The sequence below is a fragment of the Crassostrea angulata genome, chromosome 9 (assembly GCF_025612915.1).
Source record: "Crassostrea angulata isolate pt1a10 chromosome 9, ASM2561291v2, whole genome shotgun sequence".
In the NCBI taxonomy this organism is placed as follows: Eukaryota; Metazoa; Mollusca; class Bivalvia; order Ostreida; family Ostreidae; genus Magallana; species Magallana angulata.
The window spans coordinates 34,261,804-34,278,200 of record NC_069119.1 but is presented as its reverse complement, the minus strand read 5'-3'; the positions used below and the strand labels follow the sequence as shown (position 1 = coordinate 34,278,200).

At 34.7% G+C, this 16,397-nt stretch overlaps 2 pseudogenes; one reads left to right on the top strand and one right to left on the bottom strand.

Annotated features, from left to right (window-relative positions):
• The first annotated feature begins 219 nt into the window (after positions 1–219).
• LOC128163680 (fibrinogen-like protein 1) lies at positions 220–3,474 on the top strand (annotated as a pseudogene).
• Positions 3,475–8,887: 5,413 nt separating this feature from the next.
• LOC128162300 (uncharacterized) lies at positions 8,888–12,357 on the bottom strand (annotated as a pseudogene).
• Positions 12,358–16,397: the final 4,040 nt, after the last annotated feature.

Genomic DNA, 16,397 nt, shown 5'->3' with positions numbered 1-16,397 from the left:
ACATTAGATTTCAGGACGGAATATGAAATATAATAAATATAAACCTTCTCAGATATAAAGTGTGGTCTCGCTAGGGTATCTTCAGCGACATGGTCTCACTTAGTTGAATTTCAAAAACATTGAAACAACTATACCACTCTAACATCATTTTTTACAACACTTTATGGTTTTGTTACCTGATTTCAGTTTCACAACATTGTAAGCGAATCTGGGGGATAACTTTGCGATGGGTATACTGTTTGGACTTCTGATCTGGTCTTTATTGTTTCTATTAACAAAAGGACAGGTGTTGTTTGATGATATGGGAGAAAGAAAGAGGTCTGTAGAGTTGGCATTACTCTCCATGAGAACCGACCTAAAAGACTTTAGTCAAGGTATTGAAAGGATGGTGGTGAAGAAACTTGAGGGTATCGAAAACATCATCGAGGCAAAGATGGACCAAATAGGGACAAAGAACAACAAAAGTCTTTCCACTATTCAGACCCAACAACGACTCCTGAGACAGGAAATGCGTGTGCTAAGATATCTGGAAATATTCAGTCGATTGAACAACATTGCTGGTTTCGACTGTGCTGACATTTTTGACTATTTTCCAGATACCAGAGGGAGGGATGGTGTTTATAATATTATGGATTTAAATAAAACAAAGGCTGTGTACTGTGATATGACCACTGGAAATGGAGGATGGACGGTATTCTCTCTCTCTCTCTCAGAAAAGAAATAGCTTTTTTTTAAAAGATGAATTTGTTTTAAGTCAGTTCGCAAATACCGTCATTGTTTATTCAAAAAACATATATTTATTGTTTCTTTTTTAAGAATAGATCTTTTTTCTATGTTGTCTAAATTTGAAACAGGTGATTCAGCGAAGAGTGAAGGGATCGGAAGACTTTGAACGTAACAGGAAGGAGTACAAGAACGGGTTTGGATCTGCTGATCACGAGTATTGGATAGGTAATTCTCATTCTCTCTCTCTCTCTTTCCTCTCTCTCTCTCTCTCTCTCTCTCTCTCTCTCTCTCTCTCTCTCTCTCTCTCTCTGATACACAACACTCATACAAGCTGTTTTAAAGGTACATTTTAATAGAAAAATACTACGAAATTACGTAGTCATTTCAAGAAGCTAAAAGTGATTCCACATGCCACGGTAAATATTTCGATAATGCTGTCGGTGGAAAAGTTGTTCTTCATTATCGTATCAATCCAATTGTAATTTAGTATTCTTTGGATTTCGATATTGCATAATATGAGAGTTAAAAGCTTCACATGAAAACATGTATACCCCCTTTCATTTTGCAAATAGACAATAACTCCCTGTGCATAATAGTGTTTTAAAGTCGCAATCAAGACTTTTTTGTTTACATTGAAATCGTCAATTTTATCAAAATACGATTTTAGTGCCCGCTGCTTTTTTCATGACTCGTCTTGGGATATGTCATGTTCTTATTAGCAAATTAGGGAGTGGTTAATTTGATAAAGTTGAAAATTGTGTGGTTTTCTTTTATTTATTTACCACAAGAAATAAAAACCCTAATGTACCAAATGATATCCCATTGTATCTGTATCACAAGAAAGCACCTTAAAATAATCAGATGGTAGATTTTCATGACACTTTTCAAATATGTATACTAGATCTCTTTTAAATTACACGTGGTTAAGAATATAGAGTAGTACGAAAAAAAAATAAAGCGGCGTCCTCAAATTCTGTTTTCAGTTTTTGTGTGATTTTAACCAAGCTTATACAATATAATGTGTGTAATTTACGTAAAATGTAAAACTTCACAATAAAATGCCTTCTTAGGTGAATTATGCGTGATATGAAAATAGCGATCACTGCATATGAAATCAATATAACCCGAATCATTAGCTAGGTTATATTAATTGTTTCTGGAGTGTTTTTATTGTTTAATATACATCTGTCTGTAAACAAATCAATCAATTGCTTGCAAAGAGTAAGTAAAATTAATTAAATTATTTTTAATGTACATCAGTACGTTAGATAAAATGAATAGCTAAGTCGTCTTACATGGAGATTTGAGTCTGATGTCATTATCACCGTGTGAAATGTTCCTCCCCTTGCACATGTCACTGACGTTGAGTGTCTTTGATCTGGACATTTAATTGACTTTCGGTTTATCCAAGTAATCAGTTAATCAAAGTTACTCTTTACTATTACTTTTCTATAATCTTTATTGTTAAAAGCGATTTGTTATCTATATGTGATTTTTGGCCATGTTTAATTATTCGGTATTTGGAGAGCGACGGTCAATGCGCTCTTACCACCGACTCCGGACCTCACGGAATATTGCTAAAAGTTTAATAAATCTTAGAATACGGAAACCGACATGTGCAGTTTCCGTGAGTCACATCATGTTGAAAAATTGATGTTACTGGGTGGGTATGATTTTTGAATTTACAGTAAATTTTGTATATACACCCACCCATAATCCTTTCTTAAGCGATTGCTCAAACAAGCACAATGATCGATTAGATTTTGAAAAATATACAACATGCAAGGATCTAATGGGAGGAACCTAGGGTTAATAAGGTGCAGAACCAGCAAACATACAAAACATATATATTCAACGTTTTAAACTCACAGTGTATTTGATACTGACCATATACATTCTCCCCTTTCGGAAAAATTTCTGGATTTACGCATGAGCGGATTAAGACTCATGATATTTGATTTAATAAATATACAGAGATAAAAGTTCGACGGTACTAAGAAAATAATTATGTAATACACATTCAATTTTTTTTTGAAAGAAATGACATGCTACATAGATTGATATCACTGAAGGCCCAGGAACTGCGGGTAGATATAGACCGATTCAACGGTGAAAAGGCCAATGCTGTTTACTCAAGTTTTTCTGTCGGGGACGAGGCCAGTAAATATCAGTTACAGGTGACTGGATAAAGTGGGAATGCAGGTTACAATTATACAGCGTGTCTATCGTACAGAACCTTTATCATTTTCTGCACGTCGACAGATCAAGTACAATATTATGAAATATGTTAATAATTATTTTTTTTCGATTCTATATATTAATCATTTTCTTTCAACCATTTAAAGTACCAAATATAGTTATTGTTGGCAATGATTTTCATTTCAGATACATGTATAACTGTTATGATTACATCTTTTATATTTATTGTTCTATTGACATAGTTCACACATCATCACCATTGTGATTGTAGGGGATAGCCTGGATTACCACAATAACATGAAGTTCTCAACACCGGACCAGGATAATAACCTGGACACAGGTTCCTGTGCCGGCGGGTACAATTGTGGATGGTGGTTCAACAAGTGTTACAAAGCCAACCCTAATGGACCCTACACCGACTCTGAGAAAACTGGCTGGCATTACAATGTATGGTATCACTGGAAAAGTTCGTATATATCCCTGAAAACAATACGGTTAATGATACGTCCTCGAGCCTGACTTCGAATTGTTTCGTTGCCAAATGTAGCAGTACTCTCTATGTGCATTCACTTTATTTACCTGTATGTTCATTGTCAACATTGAACTCCTTTAAACCATAATATGAATATATAAACTTCTGTTTATTTTTTATAATTATATATATTTTGATTGATTTATATTTTGCTTTGTTTTATAATTATTATGATAAACTAGACTGTTGTTGCTATAGCAACCAGAAGGTCTTCCGTTCCTTATGTATTAATTTTTTTTTAAAAAATGCATTCCTCTTGTAAAAAGAAAATGGATAATATCATATACTGTGAAGGATTTTTGCAATAATTTTTTCTATGCAAAACAGAAGAAAATGACAAAAAGTCAATTTTAGAGTACTTCTTGTGATGAACGGAAGTTTTGCCGGATAAAACATAACATGAACAATTTTCTTCATACATTATTTTGTCTTTCCTCAAAGTTTGGTTGTTCAGTTTTTTGTCAGTTTTGAGGTCTCATTGAGAAAAGGTTTCTTTTGGGTCTCAGGACTGGAAGCGGACAAACAGAAGTGAAGAAATACGTTTAAAGCGGTATTATTAGTATATTTATCTCCGATACATAACTGTTCATTAGACTGAAAAAAATAATTAAAGAAAAAATCTTAACTTCTAAACAGTTTGATTTGTTTGAGCTCTTCTGGTGTAAACCGGAAGTGACAATCGACAAAATGAAACCCGAAAACACACTTTAAATGTCTTTTATTCCAGTAAGTTTCGTTCCTTGGTCACTTAAAGTTACTGAAATCTCGCGGGTACAACATTTGTTTAAAAAAAGCTACTTGAGATATTTGTGATATCTCACCGGAAGTAGGATTTTTTTTGTTTATTAAACATTGCATAGAAGATAAATGTAGGGAGTTAAACTAATATATTTATTTTATGTAAAAAAAAAATATGTAAAAAAAAAATAAATTATCAAGTGCTTCCGATGACGACCGGAAGTTACGACGAACAAAACAAAATTGTTTGAATACATCTGGAGCTATAGCTCTATCATCCCACAAAGTCTTGATGCTCAAATATTTATCGTCCTAGAGATCTCGATATGACAAGCTTTTTGTCGCGGAGCAGGAAATGGACAACCAGATATAAATTTCGATTTCCTTTTTAAAAGACTCGAGATATTATAACTCCCTATCATCACTAAACATTTTAAGAACATTTATCGAGCCATCTCTGAGTAATCTTGTGGACAAAAAAAAAGAGAATGAAACACAATAATAAAAAACATTACAATCACTATAACGCCTTTCGTTGGAAACAGAAGACATGAGATAGGAAATGTTTGTATCATTATGTTTATTTTGTACATAATATTAAACAGTGCACTGACACTTCTAATATTGAATGTTATTTGCAAAATAACGAGCAAGTTTAGTACTAATTGGAGTATTTATATTAATTTGAATTGCAGATAACTTTGTAGAAACGATTAAACATAAAATGGATAATGGTCAATAAAAAGGATGATTCGTAAATACATATTAAACAGACTTCCTCATATTTCTTTTTATTTGGTTTATGTGTACATAACTTTTTTTAAACCTGTGTATTCTGAAATAATTTTTTATCAATAAAATGTATATTGATACATGTATCACTTTGAGTATTTGAGTTACTTTACTCATCAACAGCACTTATTTTTTTGCTATAGTTTTTGTCTATTTTAAAATCTGCAGAAAAAAACATGTCGTGGAAATACATAGTTAAGTTTTGAAGACGACACTTCTTATTATTTTTACAGACATTGACTAATTATATCAATGTTAGCGCTGAAAGAGTATTCACGATATTGAGATTCTCAATTTAGATTTAACTTGAAAAATCTGAAGAAATTATAAAGAAATGGATTTTAGCTGATTCAATCAAGCAATAGCAATGGGCGATAAAATGAAGATAAAATGCAGTAGACGATCCAGGATTTTTTTTCCAGCAAGAGGGGTGTTTATCATTAGCACACCCACCCCCAAATAACAAACAACCTTTTCCTTAAAGAAAACACAACACTTAATATTTCTCTTCTCATATTGTGGATGGATATGAAAAATTATTCACTCAATTTAAATGTAATATTTAAAAGTAAGTATTTATTTCCGTTCTTTCCAGATCACAAAAACGATACGTGATTCTCAAATAGTTTAATATTTTTTAAAAATTAATATAGAAGGCGTTCGCTATTATATCCTCAATAAGGGCATATTTTATAGTGAACAAAACTGGAGTTCCAAGGATGTCCAAGTAGCGTAGTGAACACTTCAATCGCTTCTCATCTCTACGGCTTACCTTTTAATTCCGTGATCGGCAGTAGTTGTATCTGAAGGGTTTGGTTGTTGCCTATTTGTTTAGTTTTACTTTTTTTTTTATTATTTTGGATAACAAAAACCGTCTTGCGTTGGACTGTTCCTTTGTTCATTTAATGGAAATTTCAGGCATGCACAAGGATTTAAAAAGCTTTGCTTTAAAATGTTATATTCATTCACTTTTCTACTGAGCAATACCGACATATCATTTTCCGTAAAAAAAAAGAAGGTGTTGCAGAAAGGAGAAATTCTATCCTAAAGGGGAGAAGGACATTCGAATACCAGTTACGCATTAAAAGTCGTTCTAAAAATACAGACAGTTACATGTAAGTAGACGATTATATTCATATTGCGGGTATGCTCTGTATGAATTCAAATACAGAACAATTAATGCGCATTTTTTTAAATCAAATCTATCTCTATGGATACAGTTAGGAAGATGACATTCTGTCTGTATTTTTAATCTACCATATGACAATATGATTTCTAATTTTCAGCGTGTTTAAAATATAACTCTCTGGAGATATATGAATATATCTGATTCCGGCTCTTCAAATGCGACTGAGTTTGCTCTTGATTGCTAATAAATCATTGCGTTTTCATATTATCAACTGAAGATAAAAAATAAGTATAGATCAACACGTGGATCAAACTAATCCGTACACATTTTCATCTATATACGTGGACTTTACACAGTAAGTAGCGTTGAAAAAAAGTACACATGTATCAAATCGACAAGCGTTTTTTTTTTAATTTATTCCGACATTAATAATTTTAAGACTGTTGATAATCGATTCTAATCCATCGATTCTAATCCATATTCATTATGGAGTTAATTTCTTGACTAGTATTGCAAAAGTCTACATGTTAAAGACAGTACATGTAACAGGGTGAAGCAATTGTTTTACAGGAAGTAGGATGTGCATTATAATTCTGACTACAAATCAAGTATTTCCATAACACTGCGTTTTATTTAGTTCATCGTTAAAATAGCTCGAATGTCATTTCTTACTTAAGATTATATTTACCTGTTTTAAACGAAAAAACTCTGTATAAAGATGTTTGGCACTGTTTATATTTTAAAATTAAAATATTCAGATTTGTGTTTACTAAATATTATTTTATGACCAGAAAAAATCATATTCAAAAGTTTAAAGCAGATCTGCTAGTTAATTTGGTGACCATCAAGTCTCTCAAAGAAAGATGAACAACACATGTTTCATGAAATACTCATTTTTTTCTTACTGGTTTATTTTAGAAAATGTACCGATAAAAATAAAGCATTTCTATAAACTTTCTATAATTTGTTTTTGGTGTAATAAAAGGGGAAAAGGGTAATCAATATGGTGTATTTTCTAAAATAATACGTGATGCTCAACCGCAAATACTAAAGAATTACCATTTTACCACCGTGTGGACATACTGTGGAATCTTAAATTTCGTGGGGGCCATTTTTGTGGATTGCTTAAGTTTTACAAGTTAATAGGGACGTATTTTCGTTTATTATCTTATACCTACAAAAGGAAATATGACTTATAACCCATATTTAATAATTCGTGGAGGATGTCAATTCGTAGATGAGAGGTACTCATGAATTCCACGAAAATTGAGCCACCACAAAATCTAATGATTCCACAGTATTGAATTTTATGATAGATATTTTTGCATTACAACTTAGACGAATATAAAAAAAACCAACTAATGGACGTTATTTTTATTTTAAAGGGCCACTTATCTAAGATTACCATATCAGCAATTCATTGTAATCTGGTTCACTTATTGCTGTACTGTTGAAATATGAATTTGTATTTATCACAGATATAAGACACAAAGTAAAAATTTGGATGGGATTTATTTTAATGTAATTGGCTTATTTGGTCGCGGTGACATAAGGAACAAAATTTGGGAGCGGTCGCAGGGTCGTCTCCCCAACAGCAAACAATCAAGTGTGGCGACCCCAAAATGGGCTAAATTGTGCACTGGGTAAGTCACAAATGCACAACGCCACTTAAAATGCAATATGGTCGAAGTTCAATCAGAGTTCAAAGTTCAATCAGAGTTCAAAGTTCAATCAAAGCTGCATTAAAGTGCAATAAGGTTAAATGGGTCAATATCCCATTTAATACACAATTGTATAATTAAACATAATAATTTGCATGTATCAAAGTTGCAATGATGAAAAGCGCTATTTGCGCCATAAAAATGATACACGGTTTAGAAAACACTGTTCCATTTGAGGTGGGGTTTGACGAAAGCGCCACATGCATGAACATGCATCCGCCACCAAAGGTCCTACATATTGGTGACGGCGTCACATCCCCACCTCAAATAGATACCGCCGACCAATGCCAATGAGGATCGGATTGCTTTTACTTGGTCTTGACCCCCATTATGTGTTCAATAGCTTCTTGTAAATTGTTGAGAAAAAGGTCATTCCCCAACTTGGATAGGTGGGTACCGTCACTATGAAAAAGTTGGGTACGACTGATTTTAATTTGAGGATGCTTGATGTAGGCCCCTCCCAGGCTCACCATGGTTTTAATTGCTTGGCGGTCAACTCGGGTTCGGGTTTGGTTCATGGCTTTTGTGTTTGTTGAATAGCGCCATGTTATCCTGGGGAGGGTAGAGGACCACACAAATTTGGTTTTTGGGAATAATGTTTTACATTGAGACAGAATGTCATGTACCATGGTCAACAGCCGGTCAAGACGAGTTTTGCCAACATTATTGGCTTCACAATGAACGACAATAATGTGAGGAGGACTTTGCAATTTGAGGCCTTTGAGGTACTTGAGTTTAGGGACAAGGTCCAAAAGTTTCATGCCACTGTACCCCTGCCACCATATGTTGGCATTTGGAATGGATAGGTTGGTTCCTCCGATTCTTTGTGAGGCTGCTACTGTAGCATGTTTGATAATGGAAGATCCCAATATCCACACATTAATTGGATCTGCAACCACTTGGATTAAATTGGTTTAGGAATGCAAACATTTTGTTAAATATTGACAGATACAAATAGGGAATTAAAATGAAGATCTTAAGGGAGGGAACATATTAATTAATCGCCAACTGCCGGTGGTTAGTTGAGTGAAGGGGAATGCTGAATATGCATTACCTAATGTAAGACCTATAGGCTTGTGAATGCCATCGCCCAGAGGCTTGTATGGCTTGTTCTAATAAGCCCTGCTGTGCCAGCATGGTAGCTGCCCCTATCCTGAATGAATGAGATTTGTAATACTTGCTGTTGATTCCCAAAACTTGTAGGGCTTTTGCCAGTACTGATGAGAACTGATAGCGGGTTAGTGGTTGGACGGAGTGGTGGCAAAACAGGGGGCCTGTAACATTTGGCCGGACTTGTAAATATTTGTTCATAATTTTGACCGGACAAAATTGGGTGTCAGTGGCATTGATGCGCAAGGGGGTTCTTTTGCCTAGTTGATCCGTCTTGGAGTGTTTAATAAGGAGATTGATAATAGAGTGTTGAATTGAAATATGCTGAACCTGGATGATTCTATCGGGTGAGTTACCCTTAGATAATGCTAATTCCCCCCACCCTTAATAATGCATAATATGCTAAGGTAAATGCAGCAGAAAACAGTGAAGTTTTATATGTATCCTGGCATACCACAGGCAACTTATGAAGGATTTGATTCAAAATCTCTAGTGTTATGGGCAAGCGCACATCCCTGTTGTTATTTTGCCTTTTCATGCCTTCTAACACTTTACCAACAAGGAAATGTTTTGTAGGGTCACCGTTCCCTAATACTTTACATTTAAATGCAATTGCAGATGTATAGGCCCTAGCAGTGGTTTGTTTGCAGCCTTGTATGGACTAGTGAGCTATGAACATTAAAATGTGATTTGAAGGTGGTGGCCAAAGGATGGACAACTGTTGATTTAATCTAAACTGGTCGAAAGCTTGCAGACCCACAGCGTAAGCTTTGGTAGTGTTACTGGCTAGTGATGACATGAGAAGGCGGTTCATTTCATCTTCAAGAGCACGTTGTGGAAGGATGTTGGTATGGGCTGGGGTAGCTGGTCTGCTGCTGGAGCAAGTTCCCTGAATCTGCCCCACTGTTGACGAGATATTGCATCTGCTATACCATTTTGATTGCCAGGAATATGCTGGGCTTTGAACTGAATGTTGTTTTTTATAGTGACAAGCATGAGGGGCCTAATGAGAAACATGACTTTATCAGATGAGGATGATTGTTTGTTAATGATGTGTACAAGAGCTAGGTTGTCTATATGTAGGATTATTATTTTGTTTCGGAGTGCTTTAGCCCAAATGGTGAATGCCAAAACAATGGGGACTAATTCTAAAAATGTAATGTCATGAATGATTGGTTTGTTTGCCCATGACGATGGCCACTGGAGATAGGCCCACTGCCCTTGAAAATATGATCCACATCCTAATGAAGCTGTCCCAGAGCTATCTGTAAAAAGGTTAACTGTTTCTTGAGAACTCCATTCGGAATCCGGGAAATATACAACCCCATTAAAATTGGTCAGGAGGTCGAGCCACATTTGCATGTCTAATTTCATTACAGAAGTAATGTTAACATGGTGATAGGGTTGAACCTTACCAATCATAGCATTATAAAAACGTCTGTTGAATGCTCGACTACCTGGTATAGCCCTGGCAAAGAAATTAAGTTTACCTACAATGCTTTGCAGTGAATTGATGGTAATTGTTCTTTTGTGAATATGATGTGTGAGAATTGACAACATTTCTTGAATCTTTGGTGGTGGTATGCGAATTTGCATTTGAATTGTATCTATGACCAGACCCAAGAACACAAGTGATGTTGTAGGCCCCTGTGCTTTGTCCTTATTAAGTGGAATCCCCATATCTGTACATAGGCTATGAAAGGTGTCGACTAGCATACGACAATGGTTAGTATCAGACCGACCCGCAAAAATACAATCATCAAGGTAATGGTGGGTGGTTTCTAAACCAGATTGCCTTCTGACCAACCATTGGATGAATGTAGAAAATGTTCCAAAAATTTTGCGTGAAATTGAGCAGCCAAAGGGCAACATTTTATCGAAATAGTAAGCACCCCTAAAGAAAAGTCCTAGCAGTTCAAAGTCCCCAGGGTATACGGCTATTAGCCTAAAGGCACTTTTTATATCCTCTTTTGCCAACAAGGCTCCCCTTCCCAATTTGCTAATGGTATTTACGACTGTGTCGAAGGAAGTGTAGGTTACTGTTGTATCTTTAGGGTCTATGTATGTATTTATGCTGGACGACGGTGGGTAAGATAAATTTGTTATCATTCTCCAACCGCCGTCGCTTTTTGGAACTAAACCGATTGGTGAGACATGGGCATTGGTGGTTGTAGGAAGGGGCCAGCCATGCGTCCCTCATCAACCTCCTTAGAGATTTTTGTTTGCAAAATATCTGGGTATTGATTGGCTGACACTAAATTGTGAGAAAAAAAAGGAAGTCTAGGTCCTGCATACAACAATTTAAATCCTTCCTTAAAACCAGTATCTAAAGTTTGTGCGGCATGCCTATCTGGGTAATGTTGTAAATACTGTGAAATGGACTTAATGAGGATTGGGGTGCTTCCCAGAGACCAAAGGGTATTATTGTTTGGGGTGTGGAGGGAATTTGGCTGGGGGTTGTTGTTGTATTGGTAGGGGGGGGGTGACCTTGGTTTGGTGTGTTGAAGCGAAATGGCCTGTTAACTTTGGTTGCTTGTGTAGGCGTAACCAGATAGCAGGTGTTAGAGGAGTGTGCATTATTGCACCTAAGGCATCTGCGTACATACTGGCAGTTTGGTCTGGTGCATGCACCTTTGAAGTTGTAGTCAAAGCATTTGTCACTGTTTACCCTTTTGTTTGAGGTGTGAGTCTGGTTGTATGTGTGGGTCTGGGGTGCAGTGGGTGTCAATGTAAATCATCCATAACTCAGGATCAACTACACCCCAATCTGTGTTTTGGTTAATGGAAGCCCTAAGGCGGTACTGTTCGTCATATGTGAGCCAGCCCTGTGATCTCTGTCTTCCTAGCCTAATGTCATGCATGTACTTTAAGAATTGTTGTATTTTTTCAGGATGTGCTGCTGTGTAAATGCTCATGAAGATAATGAATGCATCTGTCCAACGATCAAAGTTTTGAATTTTGTGCTGAGATTTAGGTTGGGCAATTAATTGGCCTGTTGCATCTATTGCAAGAGTGGAGGAAACATGAGATTTGTTTGGGTCCCTAACGAGCAATGTCCCCAAGTTAATGTATTTACCAGATATGATCTTATCCCTAGTGCTAGGGTCGACATAGTATCCTAACGAAAATTGAGTAGACCCTACAGGTAAGGGCAGGATTGTGTGGTTGGAGTCAAGAGGAACAAGAGTTAAAATACCTGTGGGCACAGGTGGCTCAGTGACCGGTATTGTGCAGACGCTGGTTGTGGGCGCCTGTGGCGCTGACTGCTCAACTGGGCTTGAAAGTGCCTGTGGGGTTGTCGCCTGCACTACTGTCTGGGGCTCATCCCTAGCTGCAGCGTGGAGTCGAGGTCGCCTGGACGTCCGCTCCGTGGGGGCTGGCCTTGCTTGCCTGGACTTAGTCTTCGGCATAGTTTGCGTTGGGTAATACCATAAAAATATAGAAACAATTGTTAAATTATTTAAAATGAACAAAGTGTCTAACTAAGCAACTAAAAAAAAGTAAATAAACTAATGACACGTAATCAGAAAGAAGCGTGGCCCGATAGCCCACGTTGTACCAATGAATATGGCGTGTGTACAGGTCACAGTAAAATAAGTTTGGTGAAAGACAACAATCCGATAAAATTAACTGCCATCTGCAAATCCCAACGACGAATAATAGTTTAAAGTTAGCGTATACAAAGAGATGTAAAACTTTTGAATGTTATTTTTAAGAAATTGTTAGGCAAATAATGATAATTCAACAGAGAAAATTTTAACCTACCAGTTTGTATGACGTGAAGATTGAAAAGGATATGACGTAATATAGAAAAGCACTTAGTAAAAAACTATTTTGGAACTCAGCATGCGCAACCCGGATAAATCCGGAATGAGCATGGAACGTATACTGAGATAAATGCGCATATTCTGAGACTGGGCTTTAATATGCGCTATTATTTTCTTAAAGGGATAAATAAAGAGATAGATAAATTTCTAAATATGAAAGCAAATAAAGCACCATAATGGTTCAACCACAATTACAATTACTACAGTTTGGATTATCACATCTTTTAAACTTAAGTATTAATTACTGTTCTAATAGAGCAAACTAATAAAGTGGAGTTGATATAAATATAGATGGTTGATTTTATAATATCCATAATCATTAACACTGGGAAAACTGGTGTTTTACACAAAATGTAATCGTTTTTGTTACGTAGAACAGTTGCACATTCTATCGCTATTATATCTTTTTAGAGCTTATTGGCTTTTGGAAACTATCTCTAACTAAGCATTGTCAGTATTAATGATAATTATTACATGTACGGCATTTCAACGGATTGCTTTATATTGCTTTATCTATGATGAATTTCCGACAAAACTCTGAGGGCACATGCAGTTTTTCTGTATCTATCAAAGTGACTTACAATTACCACATTGATATTATATATGTTTTTATCGATACACCAGGTCCAATTTAAACACAAGTTAAAGGTATAAATTCACATCTGTAGGTTCCCAAATTCTGACTTCAATCACACTCAGTCAACAGAATACAGAATGATCTGGTTCATACTCACAGCTTTAGTTGGAGCAGCATCTCTTTGTTTTGGCTGTTGGCCACTTCCTTGACTCGATTACTGCTTTGCTAATTATGATAGGCCCTATGTGTTTTCTTTTAAGTGACTTTATTTGTGTGTAAAAAAAAAATAGAGAGCACTTTAACTATTCAAACATGGACTATTTTTTGAGAAATTGATTGAATATGATAGATTGATGAGATATTTAGAAAAGGCGATACTTTGTAGCATTTCTGTGAAAGAGTAAAGAATAAATACAAGGTGTAATGAGTTGGTCGATCTTTGATAGTTGATTAATTTATGAGAAGGTGAATATTTAGTAGGTTTAACAAGGCCGAGTACATATCGATTACGAATCATTTGTATTGTGACGTCATCTTTTTGCTTGGTTGTTGCCATGGCGTGATAGTTTCAACTGCAGATATTCAGCAACATTATTTGAAAATAGCTCGCTTGATGCGTAAAATTGATATTATATTGTGGAATAGAAATAAATGTCTCGAAGTAAAAGCTATATTTGGGCTCGGGTCTAAAATGTGAAGAGGGTTCAGCAAGCCAGATTTCTTAACCGCCTAAATATAGATTAATTCATATATTTCAAGACAGTAACCACGTATTTTATATTAATGACCTTTAATGACCCTTATTATGTGATGTTATATATTTATTTTTTACCAAGGTATGTCTGAATGTTTTAATAATACAATAAAGATCACCAATTCCGCTTTTGTTAAATAAAAATAGCGCTTATCAGACAAATCTGGGAAATTAGGCATACAAAAAAAAAAAAACAACTCTGATACGACCCCTGGAACGAACCAGGAGATAAAAGGTTTTTTTTCATCTGACCATTTGATGCCTTTTAGCAATAACTTTAATATGTAGAACAGAAAAAGAAATCCCTAGGGCAGAAGTTTTAAAAAAATTGTAAAAAAAATGTGCATTTCAAGCAAAATCCCATAGGGTCCTATGTTAAAAATTAACAAACTTTGAGATGACCCCTTAACCAACGGTGTGGTAAATGTCTTATCTTAAAATAATAATTATCTCAGTAGAAATTCATGTAAAAAAATACATTCAAAAATCTAGAGCAGAACAAATTAAACCCGGCCTCGTTAAATAATAGGTATATATTTACTATTATATTATTTTGTGGGATAGTTAATGGGTTATTGAAAAGTAAACTGAAAAAAATTATAATGTTTAATTGATAAAAAAAAAATGTGGGGCAAAGTTTGATGCTCATACTTGTTTTCCGGTATTAGAAATAGAAACAAGTAGTAAAAACGCTAAATGGAGAACTTTAAAAGCCTGGAAATATTTTCAACTATAAATACTTTTATTCATTTTCATTTTATAGTGTTTTAATGTGTGTTTCCAATGCTAATTCTTTTTTATATTCAAACAAAATCTTTTTGGTTGATATCTGTAGATTATTTGAAGAAATAAAAAAAACATCAATATCTGGACAAAAATAATTATTAATCAATTGTTTGCACCACTGCGTTGCATTTGCATGAATAAATACTTATTGGTGATTTTTATCTTATATGATTTAGCATTCACGGCTGAAATTACAGAGAGAAACAAATAAGAGTATTGAGTATGAATATACCGTCGAACAAATGCACAAGGTAAGATATATTTTAAGGTATCCCATTCCTCAATGTCCTTGTATCAAGAACTTTTTGAGAAGTATATAATTTAAATCCATAGACAAAACATATTTAAAATGTACAAAGATAATTGGGGAAGGGGGTCAGTGTTCATCCCTCTGGGTTATGGGTGCAAAACACAGTTTTATATGTAATGTTATCAGGCGTTTTCAGATGAGGGGCAAGCAAAACTGACCCCTTTAAAAATAAATTGTAAAAACATGTTACATATATATCTGTATATCAATAGAAAGATAAAATCGTGATTTTTGTTTAAATATTGAAGATTAATGCACATGTGATTTATTGATAGAATTTTTTTGGCACTCAAAACATGCGGAAAATAGACAAAAGGGTGCCTCCAAATGCAGTATACCCTTGCATTTAAGGCTCCCCCTAAAAGCAGAATGCAACAAATCCAACCATTTTGATTTCTGTACATTTTCAAAAACAAGACCCTAGGCATCGTTTGATAGTATTTTCAGGGTACATTCGCCAGTTTTTCAAAGAGCTATGTCACCCGCTAAAAATTCATGAAATTCTGCATGTGTAAAATCCGGATGTTTTTGGAGTATTCTCCCTTCAGTTTAAAGTCTCACAAAATCAATTTTTAAAATGTTTTCTACTTACTTTTTTCATGTATTCGTAAGATGATCCACTATATTATGCAATTAAGAATTTAAAAAAATCATTTTAATGTATACAGCATTAAAAAATAGAAAGAAAATCCCTACCCATCATGCTTTCTCCCAGAGAAAAACCCCCTGGATTTTATACGAAACTGTGTTGAGCTACCTATAGCATAGGCAATTAAATTTGACCTGTTTGTGCCTAAAATTTATTTAGTCTCATTATGATTTGTTGTCAGTGTTTTTGATTACGCAACCTTATTTCTTCGAATAATGTTTTAATTATGCACAATGGTCCCATTGAATAGAGGGATTACGAAAGAAATCTGTACAAAGATGCATTATTTTTTGTGACTTTTTTGCACTTATAATAGACAATTTCTAAAACAGTTACAATTTGATTTGAAGTTTAAAAAAATGAATATTAAGAATTTTATAAGAATAATCCAGTTTGCCTAGATATGTATTAAATATAATTTTGACATAGTAAAACATGGTAGTCAGTGATGTAAAATTTTAGATCTTCAGAGGTAAAATTCTCGCAAAATATGGTTTAAAAACCAGACATTTTCTATTTATTTGCATAATTTAATTTATTTTGTATA